The sequence below is a fragment of the Euleptes europaea genome, chromosome 3 (genome assembly GCF_029931775.1).
Source record: "Euleptes europaea isolate rEulEur1 chromosome 3, rEulEur1.hap1, whole genome shotgun sequence".
Classification (NCBI taxonomy): Eukaryota; Metazoa; Chordata; class Lepidosauria; order Squamata; family Sphaerodactylidae; genus Euleptes; species Euleptes europaea.
The window spans coordinates 87,391,400-87,413,388 of NC_079314.1; the positions used below are offsets into that span (position 1 = coordinate 87,391,400).

At 39.2% G+C, this 21,989-nt stretch overlaps 1 protein-coding gene across 1 annotated transcript in view; it reads left to right on the plus strand.

The window, feature by feature from the left end:
- Positions 1-4,457: 4,457 nt before the first annotated feature.
- The window catches only part of ATF7IP (activating transcription factor 7 interacting protein), a 120,359-nt gene continuing 102,827 nt past the window's right edge, over positions 4,458-21,989 (plus strand). The window contains exon 1 of the mRNA XM_056846284.1: positions 4,458-4,555. The gene's annotated coding sequence lies outside the window, so the exon portion shown is untranslated. The remainder of the gene's footprint in view (positions 4,556-21,989) is intronic.

The following is a 21,989-nucleotide window of genomic DNA, read 5'->3' on the forward strand; positions in this document are numbered from 1 at the left end:
AGCAGTCATCTTAGAAAACCTGGTGGCTGCTGTAGTTCAAAATGCTGCTGCTCAGCTTCAGCTGGTGCAACAGTTGCTCCTGTTCCTGGTTCAGTCAGATCTAGCCACAGTGATCCATGCCTTAGTTACATCTAGACTGGACTATTGCAATGCAATTTACTTGAGGCTACCCTTGAAAAGTGTTCAGAAGCTGAAGCTACTTCAGAATGCTGCAGCTAGACTGCTGGTTGGGATGAGCTACCAGGAGAATGTGACCCTGATACTACAGCAATTAGACTGGCTACCTATCCACTCTGGAGCCCAATTCGAGGTGTTGGTTTTGTCCTATAAAGTTCTACATGGCTTGAGACTGGAGTGTCTAAAAGACCATCTTCTCCCATACATTCTTGCCTGGGAATTGAGATTACAGGGAGAAGCCCTCCTGACTGTTCCTCCAATGAAAACAGCTCATCTGGTGGTCACACAATAAAGGGACTTTTTGGTGGCAGCCCCACAATTATGGAACAACCTCCCCAGGGACCTGGTCCCTTCACTTTCAATCTTCAGGAGGCAGTCAAAGACAGTTTTATTTAAGACTGCATTTGACTAATTTATTATTATTGGCAGTCCTAACTGAGATTCTAAATTGTGATATTGTACGTGTTTTTTATAATTATTTCTTTTACCTTGTAAACTGCCTTGAGTTTTATAAGGTAGAAAATGTTATTTGTCTATATAGCTTGAACTTATTCACTGCCATCCTAAGAACCCTTCTAAGCCTATTTACTTCAGTGGACTCAGAAGGTTGTAACTCTGTTTAAGATTGTACAGTTGTAATCTGGCAAATGTTTCTTAGCACATGTTTCTTGATGCATGTGCTTTATGATTAGTTATGAGAGGTTAACAGAATTCGTGAAAGCCAGATGTATAAAGGCAAAAAAGGTTTTGGCTAGGACTAGATTTTCATCGAACATTAACTGAGAAATTATTTTACAGAATTTCACAGTGGTGTGTTAGATGAAAAATGAAAGGCATGCAGCAAGTTTGTGACATTTAGACCCTTTCTTACCAAACTACCCATGAACAAACTTTGCAAGTGTTAAAGATATATTTATGCACCTAAGGAGTATAAAACCTGTGATGCAATGTGACTGAACCATGCATGCTGAAAACATCCAACATCTTTACTGGACATGAATAAATTATAATTTTGAAGGAACGCCAGCACAGACCAGAATTGAATTCAAGTGAGTGGATTGATTTTCTCTTATAATTACTTCCCTAGAAAATTAATTTGAAAGCAGAATTCCTCCTGTAGGTTCAGAACACCAAGTAGTTTTCCTCTTTCATTTGTCTCTCTGAATAGTAACACATTAGCCACTGCTATACCATCTTACCTCACCTCCCTAAAAACCAAAAGCCAGAGAATTATTTATGAGGTACATTGTAAACCAAGAATAATGTAGGGCAGAGTAGGGTAACCCAATATTCACAATCAGGCAGGCTTTAGAAGCATGATTAAGTATGAAATCCTAAACAGGTTGTTCCTTCAGTTTCCACAGACAATTCTTCCATGGTTTCTGTACCAGTCTCATCTTCAGCCATGCCCCCACCCAATGTAGACGGGAGAGCTTCCTTGGTCCCCACTACTAAAAAAATCTAAGAAACGGATGGTCAATGCATCGGGGGGGGGGGAATCAGCTAAAAAATTGAAATCCGTGCTCTCCAAGTCGACACCATCGGGTTCAACAGATCGTGCTCGACGTCGAACTGAAGCCACGTCCCCTCGACGCTGATCTTCACCGCATAACTTCGGCGGGGGAGACACTGGGCATTCACTGTATGAGTCTGATGCCCAGAAAGCACATGCTGCGTCCCTGGTGGCTGGAAGTGTTTGCCGAGTCTCATCTTCTCCATTGGAGAGGAGTCACACTTTGCTGGCTCGTAGCTCTAATGCCAGCGTTGCTTTACTACGTTGCAGTACTCTTCCCCACAACAGACACCTTGTGAGGTAAGTAGGGCTAAGAAAATTTAGGGAGAACTGTGAATAGCCCAAGGTCACCCAGCAGGCTTCACCTGTAGGAGTGGGGAACAAACCCAGTTCACCAGATTAGAGTCCACTGCTCCTAACCATTACACCATGCTGGCTCTTATACTTGGGGAACTCCTGTGTAAAATATGACAATGAAAATTAACTGAAAGAAAAAAAACTATTTTGAACTGTCTGGAACACAGGAGATACAGAATGTCGACAGCAGCTGAGTCAGCTGTGGTTAGATTGTTGAACGAGGTCTGTGAAGGTCCAGTTTCAAGTTTTCACTCACCACAGAACTTCACTAAGGTGATCTGGGACCAGTCCTTCAGTCTCCACCTCAGCTACCTCACAGAGTTGTTCTGAAGCTATGATGGATAAAGAGAGTACACCACTCTGGTCTCCTTGGAGGAAGGGTGGAATACAATAGCACTGAATAAAAATTACCTCGCTGAATCCTCAGGTAGTTTATAGGATCCAGATGAGGGAAAGTTTTTAGAAAGGATTTCAAAATATCCCCCTGCCACCACCCACGTCCTTATGAGATCTCTTTTTGCTCCTTCTAATAGAAAACTTTCATCGTCTAGTGCCTGTTATGAAGGTAACAAAAGGACTCAGGCCAGAAACAAAATTTAGGTTCCTGCCTACTTGAGGGATTCCCTATTTATGTATTTAGAAAAAAAAACTTGTGCTGCCTGTCCAAGAACCTGCCCGAGGTGGCTTACAAAATACAAATAAATCCAGCATTAGAAAACCAAAACAGCATCAAAACATAGGCCATAAAAATGGACCACAGACAGCCAAAAATAACAGTTTCCAGACTAAAATAGTGTTAAAAAATCCAGTTCCTAAAAGAAAGCAATGTAGGTGCCATGTGAGCTTTAAGGGGAAGGCATTCCCTAAGAGAAGGGACACTGTTGAAAAATCCCTGTCTGGTTGAAGAAAGAGATTTTAACTGATGAGGAGGGGAGGGGCTGGCCCCAGGTTCAATCCCCGGCATCTCCAGTTAAAGGGACTAGGCAAGTAGGTGATGTGAAAGACCTCTGCCTGAGATCCAGGAGAGCTCTAGCTGCCGGTCTGAGTAGACAACAGTGACTTTGATGGACCAAGGGTCTGATTCAGTATAAGGCAGCTTCATATGTTCGTGTGTGAGCTGGAAAATACGGGAGGAAGCAGTCGATGTGGAACCCTGGCCCCATGACATTTAGATCTTTAAAGGCAAGAATCCACACACTGAATTGTGCCTGGAAACAAACAGACAACCAGCACACAGAGAAACCTCAAGTTTGTAAATAAAAGACATCCCCCCCCCAAAAAAAACACCTCTGCCTGAACAGGACTGCACATATTTAATACCGTTAGAATGTTGAGAGCAGCTAAGGCAGAAAGGGGGAATAAACAGGAAACCCAAGCAGGAAAAATTGCGCAGTTGAATCACTTGAATATTTAGTATCCTAGGAGGTGAAAGTATAGGCGTAGAGTTAAGAAGGGTAATAATTTATCCCCCCCCATTCATCTTAGACTCAGCTGAATGTTCATGTGCCCAAGTGATTCAGAAACTGCCATGCTTTATTTTCTCTTAGTAATATTTAGTTTTAATAGTGGTAAGAACACAAAATATAATTATTAATTAGTTATAATTATTAATTTATATACTCAAGCCACAAGGAAAATAGGCTCTCAAAAACATTGCCTAAAAATGTCAATTATAGTAAAGCAATAGTCAAAAAGGGCAAGAGCTGTGGCTCACGAAAGCTCATACCCTACCAGAAAATATTTTTGTTAGTCTTTAAGGTGCTACTGGACTCTTGCCCTTTTTGACTACTGCAAACAGACTAACACCGCTACCCACTGTGAATAGTAAAGCAAGGATTTTATAATATTCGCTTCACAGAACACCAATACCCCTTGTTTTAATGTTTAAATTTTGGTCTGGTAACACCACAAAATTGACCCTGAGGACTAGTGACTCAGCCCCTACCAAAAAAAAAAAAAAAAAAGCAACATGGAGCTTTCACAATAGACATCAACAAATAAGTAAAGCCTGCTCTGTCAAAGATTATTTTAAATTATTTTCCTCTCTTCCACAAACAACTGTACTACCTTTCCCTGCCGATCGCACCACTATCTTTCCATCCTCCTAAAGCACAACCACGCGACAACTGCCGTTCCACCTTAAATCTATTATCAACCCTCGATTACTGCCACCAGTAATCTCCCTAAACCCACCATGAGGGGGAGGAGTCACACACAATATGCTAAATAACTGTAGTTAATTTGCATAACCGTAGAAATGGCCGATGTGCGGATTGGCCGGCGAAAAACAACCGCTCGCGCATCCAGCGCCTCGTTTCTCCGAAGGAGGTGTGGCCAAAAAGGAGTGGGAGGAGATCGGAGCTCATTTGCATAACGGCCCAGCGCGTGCTGTGGGTTGTGTGGTGTGTGTTTTTTTTGAATCAGCGGCGGTGGCGGCAGAGGAGGCAGGCTGGAGCGCTCGCGGGTAGCGCAGTGAAGCACTGGCGACGGAGAGATTCACGAGCTCAGGTACTACGTAGACCGGGGAGGGGAGAGGAGAGGGGAGGGTGGCCGCGGGGACACAATACGGCTCTTATTTTGTTTCGGAAATGGTAGCTCCCAACGGCTACTTGTCCATGAAATAACTGGCGCGAATCACCTCAGGCAGCACTTTACATCGAAAGGCATTTCTTTGTGTTATTTTCGAATCTCTCTCTAACCTTCCTTTTCCGAGTCTCAGTTGAGCTGGAGCCTTTCCTGCCAGATCAGCGCTGTGCCCAAGCGGTAGTTTGTTCTCGCTCCTTTTCTCCTCCCATCTTGAGCGCCGCTCTGGCCAGCTGGAAGACGCCTCTATAGCTACAGGAAATATGTGTGTGGGCATGCGCACTGCATAAGCGCGCCTGGAGTCCTCGTTTTTATTTTCTGAGCAGCGGAGAGGCGTCGTCGCTTTTAACCACGAGGAGTTGCTGACCTGCCGAAGGAACAAGCGTTTTTATTTTGTTCTAGAGCACATGAGGTGAAGAAATAAGGTGGCTTTTGGAACGATCGGTTAGTAGTTCTCTGTTTTGATTTATGGTTATGCTGCTGGAATAAGTCTGGAAGAGAGTTGTCGATAATCTTATGATGGTTAGTCTTTATAGAAATTTTCGAGTATCTTTTCATTATGTATGTGTATATAATATGTAAATAAAGTCAACACTTTTTTCCATGTGTGGGATTTGGCAGTGGCTAATGGTAATTGTTAATCTCATTTGAAAAATACTGCATACTATTCTGAAACCCTTGGCCAAAGTGCTATAAACTTAATATGTAAAGTAAAAACAAAATGAAACACTTCCTTATATCGGGTTATTTCAGCTTTCTCCCAATACCTTGGTATTTTTGAGTAAATGTCACACTCATCCTTTTGTTGTTCTGGTTACTATGTATAGGCACTTGTGAAATGCCAAGTGGCAAAGCCTTCTTCCTGTAGCGTTGGCACAGATAAGGTCCACAAGAGGGAGCTTCTTTTGTGGCCTTTGCATAGTCCTTTGTATTGAACATGTTTACACAGCAGTTGTGAAAACCTGTTGTGTTGATTTAAGGTGACAGTGGAACAGGGTACATGTGGTCATTTGGAATATGTTTGGACTGTTTTGATTTCCAAAAGAAAATACCATAGTTACATTGTTGACTGAAATGCTGTGCCACAATAGTGGGGGGAGGGATAACTTGAAGCATTTGATACCTGAAGGGCTATTTCTTGAAGGGAAGTCCTTGATACCATGTTAAGAGCGTACTTTAATTTTTGTGTCCCTGTGTTTAATGGAGGTCTAGATACCATGTTTACAGCAGAACAGCATTTTTATCAGTAAATAAATGTCAGGAGAAAATATCTGTTTAGGATTACCTCAAACGCTTTAAAGGCTATATAAATGTTGATTGTTAGTTTTGTTGTTGGTTTCTCAGGGTGGCCCTTTTAGAGCTGTCCTAGTATGAGGCATCACAGAACTGGAGTCAGTGGAAAGAGTGGAACAAAATAGATTAAATCTGAAAATATCTTGCTGAGCTAGTGTCTAAAAGGTTGTATCTTTAGTTGTAATTATATAGTTATACTTTGTGAATATTTTGAAGATATTTCTCCTGTTTTTAAAGCTAAATGATATATTTTTTCTCAGTTCCATTTTCTTTTATATGATGAGTCTTACCTGATGTGGCAAAATATCATATATGCGTACGTCATATATATAATGACTTAACTACTCCGTATTCTGGACAAAAGTTTGTGTGTTCATGAATTTTACAGTAGATAAACTTGTCCCAAGTGTAATGAGGTAGATAATGTTGTCAAGTGGCATGTTTAAAGCGGTTACTTATATAAAGCTTCAAGCTGCAGGCATGATCCCTGCGTGTGTGCATGCTTCACCCATGTGTGTAAGGAACTTACATTAACTTGCTTCACGTATTGCCCACATACAGAATGATTGACACAGGTCTTAGGCAGAGCCTCAGTCTGTCACCCATTGAAGTGCATGTGTGACCACCAAACAGTTATCTGGAAAGTTATCTGTGTAGTTCAGGAATGGGGGGGAAGGCTCGGTGGGAGGATACAGGAAGTGTGCACAGAGGCCTCCCATTCCACATAATGGCTTGGTGCGGTGCCCATTTGTGCATGCATAGAGAAAGGAAAGAACATATCTGTGCCCTACGGGAATCCCTCGATATGTGGGCACTGCAACAGCAATGTTTGGGTAGATTCTTAAATGAAGGCTACTACTAATCTAATTTTAACTGCCGAAAAAAGGTAACTTTTATCTAAATAAAGCAACTGAACTGTTGGTTGCATGAATACAACAAGAAGAGTTTATCTTGAATTTGTGTTATTTTTAATTATTTTTGTCCTGTTTTTGCTTATTTAGCACTACTTTTAGTAGATATTTTCTTAATGTATATCTACTTCTTTTAGTATTTGAATTTAGCATTTTTAGTTGATTGTATATCGATGTGTGTGTGTGTTAAGTGCTGTCAAGTCGCTTCCGACTCATGGCGACCCTATGAATGAAAGTCCTCAAAAATGACCTATCTTTGACAACCTTGCTCAGATCTTGCAAATTGAAGGCTGTGACTTCTTTTATTGAGTCAATACATCTCTTGTTGGGTCTTCCTCTTTTCCTGCTTCCCTCAACGTTTCCTAGCATGACTGTCTTTTCCAGTGACTCTTGTCGTTTCATGACGTGACCAAAATACGATAGCCTCAGTTTAGTCATTTTAGCTTCTAGGGTCAGTTCATGCTTGATTTGATCTATAACCCACTGATTTGTTTTTTTGGCATATTGTATATTGATAGGATATTTATATTGTAATCTGCCTTGAGTGTTCTGCGTAGCAAGGCAGGGGAACAATTATTTAAATACTTGAGGTTAATAAAAGTGTTTGAAAATGTTGTTTTATACTATCACTTACAGAAAAGTACAACATAACAGTCTATTGCCTCAATGTATTTCACACATAGCAAAATGTAATATAAAATGCAATAAATTAAGTTGAAAACAGTACTAATTTGTATGGTTTCAGGTAAGCAGCTTTATTTATGAAGTTATATTTTCATCCCTCTCTTTAATGAGCTCATGCCAATACATGTTGGTTTCCCATTTAATCATTTCAACTCTATGAGGGAGGTTAGGTTCAGAGACACTGATAGGCCTTGAGTGACCTCATTCAGTCACTTGGTTACATCTGCGTTCTATTTTCTGTGCTGTTGTATTTTAAATTGTCGTTTATTTACAAGGGCTGCAAAGTCCACTTGATTTAAATCGTAGAGTCATCAGCTGGATTTCATTAGAGGCTGCAGTATCATACATACCACTTTTCTTTTCCATTTGTCAAACACAATGAAGGAAAAATTTTAAAATTTAGTTGAGTTGCTGAAGGTTTCTTTTTTAAACTTGGATTTGTACAGTACTGGGTTTTTTTTGACCTTGTTGCTTTTTTGCAGTCTATTTTGGTTCTTGAGTATTACTGTACGTCTGTTCTAGATTCCCGGATTTGTGAAATAAAATACTAATATTTCTGGAGTGCGTGTTAACTTCTGTTGATTTTAAATTGCAGTTTATCAGTTAAACTACACTCTTCAGGGGTCTGCAAACTTTGGTTTGCCTTGCTCCTCACTAAATGTGGGTCGACCTTCCTACCCTTTCCCAAAGTATTCTAGTTTACACAAAACTTGGTGGGAGAGGATTTTCCGCCCTTTATGTTGGATACTGGATATAGGTCTTCTGAGTAGTGCAAGACATTACTTTTTTTTCATACCTCTCTCACTCTCTAAATCCCAGCAAAGTTAGAGAAGACTCTTCTCTTTCAATTAGCTGAGCTATTGGAAAAGATGATTACTATCAGGAGTGAAGTTTGTAGATCCCTGTTTTTCCTTGGATATCCCATCAAAGTCACTTACATTTAGCTTTTGTGATACAACTTTAATTGTTAAAAAACATTACTAGAAAACTTTTAATTATGTTTCTGTTCCAGTGTAACAATCTCAATTTTGAAGAAAAAAACCTTACAATTTTCCTTTCTCCCCAGTGGGGACACAAAGCAGCTTATGTTGTTCTCTCTCCCATTTTATTCTTACAACAACCCTGTGAGGTAGCTTAGGCTGAGAGTATGGGACTGGCCCAAGGTCACCCAGCAAGCTGCAATGACAGAGTGAGGATTCAAACATAGGTCTCCCAGGTGCTAGTCCAACACACTATCCACTATATCAAACTAGCTGTCAGTGCATTGTTACATAAAATGTATTAATTAAAAGCTCTCGTATCTCAAAGCCATGATGACATATAATACATTAAAGATAGGAATAATACAAATCCATACATTATTAAAACTAACAAAAATATTTTCTGGCAGGGTATGAGCTTTTGCGAGCCATAGCTCACTTCTTCAGATACAGATACCTGTATCGTGGCTCTGTCTTCTGCCAACCTCTTCAAAAACTCAGTTTCCTCTGTAAGGATTGAGGTCCAAAAAGTAGGAGCCAAATCTTTAAAAATCTGTCAAATTGTTCTGTTGAAATTTAGTACGTTTCAGGCAATTATTCCAAGGAATTACGGATATTTATTACAGTATTTGGGAACTATTTTATATTATCAGATTTTTAGGAGCTTATCAACTGTTCAGGAATCAATTCTGTATGTATTTAAGTTCTTAAACAGGAATATCAAATTCTTTGGAGCCCAGGCAACTAGGCAGTTTGGTTTTTCATGCCACATGCTGAAATAGTAAATGTTTCTGCTTAGTGTGGATGTTTTTGGTCACTATTTATGTGGGACTTCACAACAGATCTCTGTTTTCTATGAAGGGCATGTTCTTGTCCTTTTGCTCACAGACCTCCTTTCCATCTTCATGTGTGGAGCTCTGTCCTTTATTAAAGCCACAGTCAGCATATTCTGTGGTAGGATTCTCCATTGTATCTGACACGTCTCACTTCATCCTGCGTGAAACAAGGGTTCTAAGCACAATAACCTACAGCTGCTCAGTTTAGTACTTGTTTCATTTTTACCTTAGTAAATACTCTAAATATCTGTTGAACCTCAGCAAGGTCATTGAATAATTTGCAGGGTGTGTTTAGTGGTAGAATGTGTTGTGTGCAGATATACAAATACCTTCTGTTATGAATTTTGATGTACTCTTATTGAAGCTTCTGTAAAGCAAAGTTTTTTTAAATATTGCTTTAAGAGAAAATTAGTGTTAATTTTATGTAGTCATAGCCCTGATTTAAATTCTTAAGTATAGCCGAAGCTCCAAACGCTCCAGAGGACAAATGTAATGTGTCAATTAAGTAAAAGGCAAAATGTTTAAATGCTACTGTGCACAATGAAGTGTGTTCATCTTATCAGGCATTGTTTTATGGATTGGTCTGCAATGTAGGCCAGTGGGCTTTTAGTATCAAAAACTAATAATTAGTGTACTGCCCAATAACATAAGTGAAAATTCAGATATGTTTCTGAATGATGGTATGGCCTTGCCTGTACAACATGATTTGTATAAGATCTATAAACAGGGTTCTGTGCATATTAATTATGGATCAGAAAGCATTTAATTTTTGTTGTTCTGAGTGGGTTAAATGGAAGCTCAGAATACTGGGCACTTATACTTGTATTCTAACAAAATTGATAATTCAAGTGAACCATTAGATATATTGGATAAAATTCAGAAACCTAATCTCAATCCACATACTGGTCCTTCTATCCAAAATCTCAATCCGCATACTGTTCCTTCTGTCCAAACTGCTGGATACAGCTGGGACTGTTTTTACTAAGCGTATAAACCCAGGTTCCCAAACCTTTTTGAGCCTGTGGGTACCTCTGGAATTTTGAGAGACAGTGGTGAGAACAACCACAAAATGGCTGCTGCGTGAGGCAAAATAAAACCAAAAATGGCTATCTGAAGAGGCAAAGTCAAATAGAATACCTCCCTCCTTACACCTCTGGGGACAAAAAAAAGGCTACAGGGAGAATAAAACCACACACTAAGGAAAGCCCAGGTGTTTATTAGTCCACATGATCTTCCAGTAGCTGGCTGTTGTTGCAGCTATGGAAAACCCCAGTCGTTTGCATGCGGGTAGCCAATAACAAGCTCTTTCCACTTTCTGTAAAGCTTAGGGCACTAAGGGAGGTATCAGTGGACACCATGGCACCCACAGGTGCCCTGTTGGGGAATTCTGATCTAAACTATAAACTTTGAAATATCACCTTGTTTTTCCCCATAGGAAGGAAGACTTGACCAACCATGAAACAAATTATGTAAAAATGATTTCAATAGAATCTGTCCAGGTGGATTGCACATCAGATTCTCAGTTATCTGCTAATTTTCAAAGGCTTTGCCTAAGGTTGCTACTTAGGCTGGACAAGATTAGCTATCCTCACTTTGTATTATATTTATATTGACCCTTTTCAGTTTTAACACCAAACTACAGTTTGGTGCTAGCCTTGTATATCCTTCCTCCCCTCATACCTTGGAAGCTAATTATTTATGCAGCAAACTCTAGTTTTCTATAATATCAGAATCAGCAAGCTATAGTTTGATTTTGCCATAGAGCGATAGTACAGTCATCTTCACAGTTTTACTTGGATTCTTCCAAGTACCTTTTTAGTACCTTTTACCACTGTTTTTTCATATTGAACTCATATGTATATCCTGCCTTCTTCCCAAGGCACTCAGTCATATATTGGATTGTTGCATTTTACACATACGACTATCCTATAAAGTAGCCTAAGAGAGAGCATCTTGTGTAAGTTCAAATGCCTTCATCAAGCATTTTGCGGAATCTTGTACTTTACAAAAAAAAAAACACCTTCCATTTGGGGCAGAGGTAGCCATTTTGTCTGCTGCATAAAATCTTTTCATTCCCGAAAACTGAAGAAATTATATATGTGAGAAATAGCCACATTAAAAAAAAAAAAAAAGAACGAAAGTAAGCATATTTAAATTTGTATTTTTTGAAATTCCACATTTCTGCCTATATGGCCATTTAATTATTTTCAGATTATTAAGCTATGAACAAACCGCATGATGGTCCTAAATTATTTTCATCTGATTCAGATAAACAATTAACAGGCTGCATTCCTGTAAAAGATATTTTATTAAACATGTTTTGAAGAGAGCACTTAAGAGAGTTTATCTACATTTTCTCAACTTATTTTGAGCGAAGTTGGAACAGCCTTGTTCTTCTGGTACTGTCAGACACTGTTATTTGGAAACCGTAAGCTAATGTCATATACATGAAACTAAAATGTTGACATTATAGATTTTGGGGAAATTTTAAATATCAGAACAAATTCTATTCAGTGTTGTGTAGGAGGACAAGTCTTGATATCCAGTATTAGATGGGAAATAAACTGATCAGATTTAAACAGTCTTATCCACCTTGATTCTATAAGAGAGGCAGACTGTAATTCTATTTAGTTTTATTTATAAATATTATTTAATTACAAATATTTTTTTAAAAAATTGTAGCTCAGGTCACAAAGCACATTGCTAGTAGCAGAAAAAATGTTTATTGTGTTTTTGAGCAGCATTTTAATGCTTGTGTTCTATACTGTGGAGAACATGAATTTAAACCCGCGGAGCCTTTGGGTAAGCTTGCAGCTTTGCTGATTGGAGGATCTGGGATTCTCCCTCCCCCAACTTTATGTTAAACCTCATGGATTATCTGCAGTCTGCTTTAGAAATTGCCTTGTATGGGCATGTCGGCAATACATGCTCACCACAAGCCAGTGATCTTGGGTTTCTGTAATGTGCAAGTGGCAGTGTGCATCTGCATAAAAATATCATAAGCAGTATGGGGATAGCCTGGTGTTAAACTCTTCCCCTTACCACCACCCTCCACCCCTACCCTTTCAGGACCAAACCATTGTGAATCCAATGTGAGGGCTGTCTGTAATTTTGTTTTTCACCTTCACTATTCCTCCACCTAAAACCATTTTTGCCCACATTTATTCTCCTAGTTGAACTTTTTTCTATTTTAAAACTTGCAGCACTTATAGTGCAGCCCTAAGCAGTTATTCCTTTCTACGCCCATTGACTTGAGTAGATTTAGAAGGGTGCAACTCTGCGTAGGATTGCAGTGCCAGAAACCTAAAGCTTTTCTTCCTAAAAATGGATATTAGCACACCAGGGAGACTTAAAATGAAAAACGGAAACATTCAGATACCCCACTGCTGAAGAAATGTAATTCATGAAGATTTGTACTGCATGGTGCTACTGCATATTTGAGTTTGTTCAAGTGTATGTGTATGCATAGCTTGACCAACATGATATGACAGTAAAGACGAAATTAGATGCTGCTTTGAAAACTGTGTTCTGCTGTGCGCTGTTCTGCTGAGATTGGGTAGCTTTTCCAGGGAAGGTTTCTTAGATTGGAAAGCGTTGTTAATCCCAACAGCATCTCTAGATTACTACCTACAACCCCTGCCCCCGCTGTTTTCAGCCATCTGAACTTGCAGTTTTGAATCCCAATTGGCGGGTGGGGGGGACTGGGGCAGCATTGCAAGAAAGGAAATGTTTATGCTAACGGTTCTCTTTCCACATTTTTTGAAAATCTGCATTCACAATTATAATCAGCCAAAAGACTACTAGATGTCCTGTGCACCACCCCATAAAACACACAGTGCAGTAGTATAACTGTAACCTTTTAAATTACTGGTGTTCCTCTGCCAGCATTTTTGTATCTGGAGTGAGTGGAAGGGCTGTCTGCATTCTCACTCCCTAGTATGAAGCATGGCAGCTCAGGCAAAAGACTGAAATTGGCAAGGGGCCCAGAGGGGATGCAAGCTGGCCACAAAGAAAAGGGAGTACTCCCCCCCACACACACACACACTGTTGCCAGCTTGTTCTTTTCCCAGGTGACTGACATGGTGGGAAGATTTCTGTGGCCAGTCTGTTCTCCTGGCAGCTACCTGGGTCCTGAGATAAGACTACAGAGGCTGCAGAACAGTGTGGGGAGTTGTTGGAGAATCATAGAATAGAATTATAGAGTTGGAAGAGACCACCAGGCTCACCTAGTCCAACCCCCTGCACAATGCAGGAAATTCACACCCCCAGTGACCCCTACTCCATGCCCAGAAGTTGGCCAAGATGCCCTCCCTCTCATCATGTGCCTATGGTCATAGAATCAGCATTGCTGAAAGATGGCCATCTAACCTCTTCTTAAAAACCTCCATGGAAGGAGAGCTTACCACCTCCTGAGGAAGCCTGTTCCACTGAGGAACCGCTCTGTTAGAAAATTCTTCCTAATGCCTAGACGGAAACTCTTTTGATTTAATTTCAGCTCATTAGTTGTGGTCCGACCTTCTTGGGCAACAGAAAACAACTCTCTATATGACAGCTCCTCAAGTACTTGAAGATGGTTATCATATCCCCTTTCAGTCTTCTCCTCTTCAGGCTAAACATACCCAGCTCCCTCAGCCTTTCCTCATAGGACTTGGTCTCCAGACCCCTCACCATCTTTGTTGCCCTCCTCTGGACACGATCCAGCTTGTCTACATCCTTACAGGCCCTTCCATCCTTGGCCTGAGGCCAGCAGCTCAGGGAGGCTTGAAGGTTACCCATCCTCTACTCCCTCCAGTAGCTGTTATTTTAAGGCAAGAACCACCTGCCAACCAGAAGCCTTATTGGACTTGCCTACTTTCACAGAACATGGGGCAGGTGCTCAGAAGAGCCACAGGTGGCTGAGTATCACTGGTTTATACATTCCTCTACCCTCTGATCCTCCCCTGTGTTGGGGTCTCTAGATGTATATTAGAATTGAGAGAAATACAGGGCTGGAAGTTGCAAGACTGATCCATGTCTAGAGTGTAGTCATTCTCCAGTTGTTTGCCTCAATTCTGGGTAGTCTCTTAGAGGAGTCTTACAGAGGTAAAGGTAGTTTCGACATTCCAAGTACTCTGCTGAAACTATTCTGTTTTTACCACTTTGAGTTAAACCGTCTAAGCCATTTTTAAATAGATCTAACAGACTGGAAGGCACTCTTCAGGTTCTTGTTGCTCAGCTATTTTATTTCAGAATAAAATTAGTAAAAATAATAAGATTTATGTAGCTTAATTTGACATTAATGAATTTCTATCTATATGTGCAGTGCTGAGACTCATCCGTTTTTACATGTGGTGCTATGAAGTATTTTAGGCTGCATCCACACCAAGGATTCTGCTGTGAATTCACAGGAATTTTGTATGAGCTCCTCTATTGCCATTTCCCCCTTGGTGGGCTTTTTGAGGGCTTAATTTTTTTTTTTTTAAGGGACCGGCTATTGTGCTATGACACAATAACATCATGATCACTTGCCATAATTTGCTATTTCTTCTGAATTTTTTTTAGTAAACCTCCATACTTTTAAAAAATGGCCATTAAAAAGCTCTCCAGTGGTGCAGGGGGAGGGAATGGTGGCCAAGTTCCAACAGAGGGAGATGGAAGAAGAATGGCGTCAGTGTGAGATGGACTTTCAAAAACATGCACTTGCCCATCCAGATGTTATGCTAATACTTGCATTGCATTTAAGGTTGCCAAAAGCCTGGAGAAAAAACATTCTGCCCCTTTAATAGAGGTTCAGTGTGTGGAAATGTGTGGTTGAAGCTTTTTAGAATAATAGAATAGAATCAGTGTTGGAAGGGGTCGTATAGGCCATCTAGTCCAACCCCCTGAGCAGTGCAGGATCAGCCTAGAGTATCCCTGACAAATATTTGTTTAGTTGCTGTTTAAGACTGCCAGTGAGGGGAAACTCACCACCTCTGTAGGCAGCTGATTTCACTGTTGAACAACTCTGACTGTAAAAAGTTTCCCCTAATATCCAGCTGGTACCTTTCCACCCATAATTTAAACCCACTATTGTGAGTCCTATCCTCTGCTTTCAGCAGGAACAGCTCCCTGCCCTCCTCTAAGTGACAGTCCTTCAAATACTTAAAGAGAGCAATCATATCCCCCCTCCACCTCTTTTTATCCAGACTAAATATTCCCAAGTCCTCAGCCTTTCCTCAAAGGGCTTGGTCTCCAGGCCCCAATCATCCTCGTCACTCTCCTCTGCACCTGCTCTCTTCTGTCCACATCCTTTTTGAAGTAAGGACTCCAGAATTGCACACAATACTCCAGGTGTGGCCTGACCAATGCAGTGTACAGTGGGGCTATGACATCTTGCAATTTGGATGTTATGCCTCTGATACACCCCAAGATCACATTAGCCTTTTTTGTCACTGCTGGTGTGTTCACTTCCCAATTTGGTGTCATCTGCAAATTTAATGAGTAGTCTTTCCACACCCTCATCCAGATATTTTATTAAAATATTGCAAAGTACCGTGCCCAGAACCGAGCCCTATGGCACCCCACTGGATGCCTCCCTCCATTCAGATGAACTGCCATTGACAACTACTCTTTGAGGTTCTGCAGCCAGTTCCCAATCCACCTAATTATCCTAGAGTCCAGTCCACTGTCCTCTCGTTTACCCATCAGAACATCATGGGAAACCCTGTCAAAAACTTTACTGAAATCCATGTAAACAACATCGACAGAATTTTATGGCACAGGGTTAAATAACATCCCATTGAGCCCTTTTTAAAGGGTAAGATGTTTTTCTCCAGGTTGTTGGCAGCCCTAAGCATTCTTTCTGAAAATATCATACCAAATCAGTATTGAAAGTTAATGTATTAAGGACAGGGAAAACCAAGAAAATGAACAATTAGGAGATGATGTGTGGATATACAGAAAAGAAATTTGCTGTTTGAAAGCCAAAGTAGAGCAAAACCTCCATGTGGACATAGCTGTAGTATTTCATACCTGGGGTAGCATAGTGGTTAAGAGTGAGTTGAGAGCCTGCACATCCCTTGTTCAAATTCCACCTCTGCCATGAATTCACTGTGTGACCTTGGGCATGCTACCATATCTCAGCCTCAGTATTCAGTGTGCAGTGCAAAGGTAATTATTACTGAGATAATGCATGTGAAATGCCCTGAGTGTTCAGAGAACTATATAAATTACCATGGTGTCCATTCATGTAGGGTCAAGTCTTGTTAATTTCTGGAATAAATATTTGAATGTCTGTCTTGTCTCATCCTTCAAGCTTGAGGCAGAGGAGTAAAATACACAATACAAATATGCTAAAAAATGCTAATCCCTGACTACTAAAAACAATCATAAAAAACTACCTACTATGATCTTCCCTAGTTATTTTATGGTAAGACTTTAAGTAATTAGTAGCTTTAAAGACTGGGATTTTTTCGCTAGAACTTAAAAAATGTGCTTGTAAAGAAGATATTTCACATAGCTGATATGAGGTATGAAAAGAGTATTCTGCCTTAAGTGGCTGAGAAATCAATTGCTACTACAAATATGTAATCTGTTTCTGTGCTTGGATCTCTGTTATAAGTTTACCACCTTTGTGGACTTGTGTCTTATGTGGATGGTAGCCTATTGTGAATTTTTTAATCGATACAATGATAAGAGAATGACCTGTAATTGAGTTGCTGTTGAAAAGTTGATTACCTTTCCATAATCAGCATCTTAAAACAAGATTCTATATCTTTTATAGTGCAACTTGATCTTGTACAGGTTTTCTAAAGTTTTGTTCTTAAAGACCTAAAGCCAGCCTCCTCCTGAGCGGCATTCCGGGTCTGGCAGTAATATTTGGCTGTATTCCTGTAGTCAATAATATGCGACATGGAGTTGCAGCTGCAGGATTCGGAACAGGATTGGAGTGTTATATCCTGAACGACTGGCTCAGAGACAAGCTTTATGCCTTCTGGGTTCTCTGTTTGTAGTCCTCGTGCTCTGAGAAACTGCAATATCTCTGCTGCATGTATACTAAAAATATGTGTATACTGCTCCATAAGGAGGGAGGTGCTTTGAGACAAATGCTTTACACATTGCTACGTTGTTAGTGGTTGATGTTCAGTGCACACTGCAGCCATTTTAATCACACTTTCACTGCAGCTGAAACTGTGCAGTCTCAAAATGGCTGACGAAATGTTATTTTGAGCAGTTTAGCCTAGCAGTATGCTAATGAGCAAATCTGGTGGAGTCACATGTTAGAGATTCAGAGGTAAGAAACAATTCTACTTTTTGTTTTATATTTTAATAAAACAGTTCTGTATGTGTATATAAATGCGAAATAGTAAAACCCTGAATTTTGACAAAGTAGTATTTTAGCTTGCAGCTTCAGGGGAAGAGGACTTCTAAACATTTAACATTTGGGTAAGTACATATTTTGTTTCACAAGGATTGTGGAAGTGATTCTGATGGGGTCAAAGGTCACATCCTTGTAAAAAGTGTCATAATTGTGTGTAACCACCATTTTGAATTGTCGGGTCAGCAGGTCTTTGCTAAGTCTTTATATTAAACTTGCTTCTTTATTTTGTATATTAAATTTGTGGATTCCTGATTCTATGCAAAAATGAAATATAAAGGATGAAACAATATTCAACATTTTTTTCAATTGAATTCTGAAGATATGTAGACTATAGTAGTTTTGGAAAATATAGAATAGCTTAGTTTTTAGCAATAATGATAACAGGATGCATTCGTACAATATAATAATCCATTACATTTTTGGAATTTGCTGTGTTTCAAGCAGTATTAGAAGAAATTAAAAAAATGGGTTTTGGTCCTTGATATTTAGATAACAGTTCAGATGAGTACACGAAGGAATTATGATCTATGATTTTTAGTTTTATATATTACGGTAGCACCATCTTAAAGATTTTCATTGCCTTAGGACATGGAGTTAAGAAAGAGGTGAGTGACTGCACAAGCTCATGAAGGAAGTCTTTTGCCAGTATGGTGTAGTGGTTAGCGCATTACACTAGGGTTAGGGTTGAGATCCCCATTCCTCTGTGAAGCTTTCTGAATCACGTGCCAGTCACATGCTCTTGGCCTAACCTACCTTATAGGGTTGTTGTGAGACAATCAAGGTGAGGGGGGAAAGACATATGTTAACCTAAGCACCTTGGCGGAAGGATGGAATAAAAATGAACTAGATAGAATTGGACATATTTCGAAAGGATATTTCCTATTTAACATGATATTTTCTTTCTGAGTTAACATGAGCAACAAATGTTTACTGATCTCAAAACACACAAGTAGATTGCTGAACAAGTTAGCAACAGGAAGAGATCTTGAGTGAACATGTCTTTGGCCTAAGAGATATTGATAGTACAAAGCCTGTCTCATAAGTAAGGTTGTTAAGAAAGAGACATGGTTTATTATTGTATGGACTGACTATCGTTATCCAGAAAATCACTGTTATCAAATAAAATGCATGTTACTAAACAATAAATGATTTACATTGTTCATTTCAAAACCAGTTTTCAACCTTTTCACACTCTAGTGGGGCCAACAAACAGAACCTAATAGGAGCAGGCTTGATTCTTAATGGCTGAAGTCAAAGGAGCAGGGAATAAGCTTTGTTCCCAACCTAGTGGTGTCTCCAGATGCATTTTTTAATTTAAAATAAATGGTTACAATTTATTCATGTGGTGAAAGGGGAAAGTGGTGCATGGGGCAAAATCTTTCACTGCCTCCAGCAGTATTTGCTTCTCGTATGATGGTAGGGGGTTAGGGAGCAACAGTATGTCCTTTCTGAAGGCATCTCTGGACTTGTGGGATGAAGGGATATATTTGCATGTCTCACTTCATTTTCGGGGTTTAGAGGCTTTTTTGTTTGGGTAATTGACTGCATTTCTCCATATCCACGAATTCATAGATGGTCCTCTTAATATTTTCTAATTTGTACATGACTGTTAATAAAAACTATTTTGTACTAAAAGCTACTCTTTAATAGGTGACAAATAGTACATAGTTCAATAGGCAGATTTATAGGGAACGAAAGGTGCTTAATTAATATTTGCTAAATTGGTATATTTAAACTAATAGCAATGTAATCTGCATTTTTATTTCGTGAGTGCATATTTTTGTGATAAAAACGAAATGCAGTGTAGAAAAATTGAGTTGTAGCAGAACTGAAATGGTTAAATACTACTATTTAGCAATATCTGTTGTACCACTTGTCTTGAACATTTTATGTAAGTTTTTTCCCTTCCAGTAGTGCCTTTGGAGTAAAATCCAGAATTGCTGTTTATTCTATAAACAAATAAGTCTTTTTTTCCCTCAGACTCAATAAATTGATTATTCAGTCAACTTTGCCAGTTTGTCATTTGGATTCTTCTAATTAGCTAGTTTTCAGGATGAAATTGACAAAATCAGAAATAAAACATCTAGGTAATTTATTTACAAAGATGTCAGAAGGATTTAACATTTTTACTTTTGCTGATGCATAAATCTAGAACATTCTATAACATCTGCCAGCTGATGGCAGCAAGGAGATAATTATCAAGGAACAAGTTAGTGGTTTTGCTTTGTAAACCTTCACATTATGGTTCTGTTCAAGTATATTTTCTGCTGATTTCCAGTACCATATAGGTAAGTGGGTGTGTTTTTCCTAGACTTGCTCTGTCACTTTTTTACAGCAAAATGTTACTGGGGGATTGTGGTAAATGTAAGAAATATTTGGTGTAGCTCAACTGTAACTCTTGTGTGTGTGATGCAGCTAAAGAAAATGACTGAATTGAGTCCCACTGTTTTTTTAATGAGCATAGATGTCTTTATCCCATTTGGACCATTGGAGCTCATTGCTTACTTTTGGCAACATTCCATCCATTATAGGTAGTTGAAATGTAGGCATATATGTTTGCCTGGATCTTTGTCGCTGGATGCCCCTTCCCCAAACGCATTAACTAACTTTCAGTGCTTCCTGTCCACTTTATTTTAACATTGTTTTCGCTGGCATGTACATTTGTGAGGTATTTTTTTAAAACAGCTCCAAGCTTCAATGCTAAACATAACACAAACATTGCAACACTTCAGTCTGGCATCATGTTGTTTTGTAGTCTGAGTAATGGGATCTCTGCTAATTATCTGACTTGTAAATAAATGCTTTTACTGATAATATATTTTTCTCTGAAATAATTGTTTTATTGTTAATACTAGTGTAGGATCAGTTTGCTGTGTGTTGTCTGGTTCTGACGTTTGCATTATTGTCTCCCCCCTCTCCCACACACACTAATGTTCAGACTTAGCACTGACAACTTGACTGTTGCATGCCTGGGTTTGAATTGATTAGCTATCTGAAATATCACTTCCACAAAACAGTGATTAGATTTAAAATCATACTCATTTAGAATTGTTCAAACATTTTTGTGATGTTTGAGAAAATAATTTTCTCTCCCTTTCAGTAATTATCTTTTTGCTCTCCTCAGACATTTTGATATCTCTGGATGTTGCAAGCAAGTGGAGGAATCTGCCTTTGCTGGATTGATTTTGCAGGCTCCACTAGGATTAAAAAAAAATTAAAAACTATTTTTTCCCATGTATTCATGCACAACAATCGTTTCTGGCTCCATCTCGAGGATAGGATTTAGAGCAAATTCTTTAAGTTCATTCTCCTGTAAATTGATTAACACAGTAGTAATTGCCAATATTGCATAGTTAAATTTGGAAACCACAGGAATAGTCTAAAACAAGCATGTTTAAACTACTCTTTTAATAAACTGGTCTAAAATGATGTCTGAATGTGATAGACTCATTAATCCCTTAAATTAAATCCCTGCCTTCTATTAAACATGTTGAGCTAAAAGCTACTACTTTTAATGTAAAATAATCAACAGATATGCAATTTGTGAGGTCAAGCATTATGCAGGGCAAAAATATTTCATATTAGTTTATGCAGCTTAAGAGTCTTGAGAATGCAAACTGAGCAGCATGTGTTTTCTGTGACAGATACACCGTTTTTTCCTTTTTACACAGTAATTATTAGTTGTTTATGAAAATTTCCAGGCTCAAACCTGGAAGAACATGAGATAATCCTATCAGTTTCATCCAGGTTTCTAGTTCTTCTTGCTAATTCAGGCATGAAAGAAACCATGTAAAAATGTTCTTTAAAATGCCATTTGGTTTTAATCAGTAACGTGTTAACTTTTTTGCATGCCACCTTGAGCCAAAAGGTAAGGCGGCATATAAATGTTTTAATAAATAAAATCAAATTGCAGCATTTTATTCAGTAAATAATTGGGTGTATATAACTGATGCCTTTTAAGACAGAATATATTAAAATAACAGCCTGTTGTTGAGAATAAATAGGCAAAAATAACATGGAAAGTAGCCCTCTCACAAACTGGGCTAGCGAGCCCATTGTCGACTTGCCAGCCGATGCAGCCACCTCCCACAGTCCCAATCTGGGCTGGTGAGGCATGGCCTGTCCCGACAAGTGACATGTCTTATCTGGCCCTTGTAACAAATGAATTTGACACCCCTGCTTTACAGAGTTACTTGTTCAAAATTCACCAGTGCATATTGCAAATCAAAAATGACACTGACTATATGAATGGTCTGGAGCAGATTCTGCCAGAATTCCTAGGCCCCTCCCTTTAAAACATCCAAGTGTGGTACCTCC